Raw genomic sequence first — 2,500 nt, forward strand, 5'->3', positions numbered from 1 at the left:
AGCAGACGTTGGATGTGAGGGTGTCTGCTGATGGCTTGCACGATGGGTTCGTTGGATGTTGCCATCCTGCTAAAGCGCACGGTCTTCATCAGTCCGATCGACGTGGCGAGGGATGGTATTCCAAGGCCGCCATCCTTCGCATCGGCGTGGAAGTATGGAGTTGGTGTGTCCTTTGGCAGGCGTAGCCATGCCCTCACGCGATGTCGAAGGTGACGATCAAGACGTCGAAGTTCTGTTATTGATGTTCTCCCGAGGACTCCGACGTATGATACCTTGGGGATTAGGTGGGCTCGAAGGAGGTATAGTCTTTGCTGGGGTTTCAGAGGTGCATGAGACAGTTGCTCGAGACCTTGATGGAGCTTAGATCCAAGCATTCCTCTTCTTCCTTGGGCTCCAATATTGATGCCCAAGTACTTGTACACCCCTTCAGGCCCCATGGTAGGAACTACCTCTCCTTCTACCGTGATTGATTGTTCTTTATCTACAACCCACCTTTTCCTCTTACCATCAACCTTGATCGAGAGGGTGCTACATTTACTGGCGTTGGGACGGAGGCCGGATTTCCTTGTTTCTTCTAAGAACAGGTCCACTTGATGTTGTAGGGCTGTTCCGGTCTCCGTCGCTATAATGGCGTCGTCGGCGAGTCCTAGAGCAGGGACCCTCTGGCCTTCTATGGTTGGCCCAAGGTCTTCTAAGGCCGAGAAGGCCTCATCCAATACTGCATTGAACAGTATTGGAGACAGAGGGTCTCCCTGCTTCACACCGATGGTTTGGTGAATTTCGACGCCATGTATAGTTGTTGTAGCTTCAATGTAGCAGCTCGTGAGGTACGCTACCATAGGAGGTGGTGTTCCCATCCTTATGGCAGCGCGTCTAATACTCGAGTGGTGCACTGAGTCAAATGCCTTCCTCAGATCCAAGAATGCAATTTGCAACGGATTGTGTAGTTGTCTAGCATTGTCCAACAGGGCGTCAAGCAGCATGATGTTTTCAGCGCATCCGTCTGTTGGTCGGAACGCCCGTTGGACTGGTTGGAGAGGAAAGCATTCCCCGAGCCGCCTTCCCAAGATTTTATGGTAAACCCGGGATATCATAGGGCCTATCGTTATAGGCCTGAACTCACCCGGGTTCGTAGGGGAAGGCACCTTTGGTATTAGTATAGTCCTTGATCTTCGTAAGGCTCGAGGTTGACTGCAGCTAAGCATCCACAGATTGAACATCTTCGTGATGGTGGTCAAAGGAATGGACTTCAGCATCCGAAGAGAGACACCGTCCGGTCCAGGAGACGATTCGCATGATCCTTTGATGGTGTCCAGAATCGTTTCTCGAGTTATCGGCTTGATCGTCTCCCATGCCGTTGATCTTATTGGAGTTACCGGACGGTTGTCTTCAATCTTCGGAGCTTCCATGGTCTTTTTCCAGAATGATGTTAGTTCTTCTTTGGTGGGTCCATTCCTTGCGTTGGTGTTTGTCTTCCATCCCCCACTCAATACCAGCTCAGCGCATGATGTTCGCTTTTTCCGATACAAAGCTTGAACCTTTTTATATTCAAGCCTGCGCTGAAGCCGGTTTGACAGCTTCCCAGAGGGTGGTTTCCTTCCAGAGGGTTTATGTGATCCTCGATGGGAAGCTGATGAGCGGGAGGTCATCTCCGAAGCATGTTCATCGAGTATAGACCTCAACTCGTCACCGTCGAGTCGATGGTGGATGGCCTCGTCAAGCAGTGGGGCTCCCCAGGAAGTGTGATCTGCTCTTCCTAAGGAGTCAAGATAAGTCCAGATGACCTCTTTCCAGCTGCTTTCCGAGGCGGCAACTTCTGGATGCTCCTCCGATGATTGTTTTTCTGGAGTTCTACTATCTTTGGTAGTCGTCTCTGTTGGTTTGACGATCTGCAGTTTCATTGACTTGAATTCTGCTCGTTTCGTCCTCGACTTGATAGCATCCAGAGTGCGATGAGGAAGGATTTTTTGCAGGAAGGCGTATCTGTTCTTTTTGATTCCTTCTTGCTCCAGGCGTGAATCTTCTTTTGCCAGCAAAAAATCCTCCTCGTGACTCCACCTCGCTCGAGATCGTACTGGGACACTATCTTGATGGAATGAAGTTGGATGTTGGCTTCTCCTGTGCAATCCTAAACCGGACTTTGTCGAAAACGCACGGTTACAATCGGAGCAGGAAAAGGTCAAAAGAGTGCCACTACTCTTCGGGATCCCGGCAGGTTCCCAACCACATCCCCCTGCGGCGGCAAGGGGTTCAGTGGACATTTTTTTCTTTTTTCTTGTGCTACCGGGTTTGGGTAATCCGAATGGGGGTGGTAGCCCCAAATGGATATTGAAGCCTATCCGATTTTAGCTACCTCGGAACTTCCAAGATGGTATTAGGCGGTTCCGAGGCATTGCCCGACTCTCGCCACGTGGAGGCTCCGGATAGGCACGTGGTTTCCCCCGTTACAGAGGTCACCTTAAGAGAGTCCCGCCTTAAGAGACTCCCGCCGTTTACCCGC

At 50.9% G+C, this 2,500-nt stretch overlaps 1 pseudogene; it reads right to left on the reverse strand.

The window, feature by feature from the left end:
* LOC120346838 (large subunit ribosomal RNA) overlaps positions 1–2,500 on the reverse strand; it is a 7,181-nt pseudogene that overhangs the window by 2,163 nt on the left and 2,518 nt on the right.

This window comes from Styela clava, unplaced genomic scaffold, assembly GCF_964204865.1.
Source record: "Styela clava unplaced genomic scaffold, kaStyClav1.hap1.2 HAP1_SCAFFOLD_51, whole genome shotgun sequence".
NCBI lineage: Eukaryota > Metazoa > Chordata > Ascidiacea > Stolidobranchia > Styelidae > Styela > Styela clava.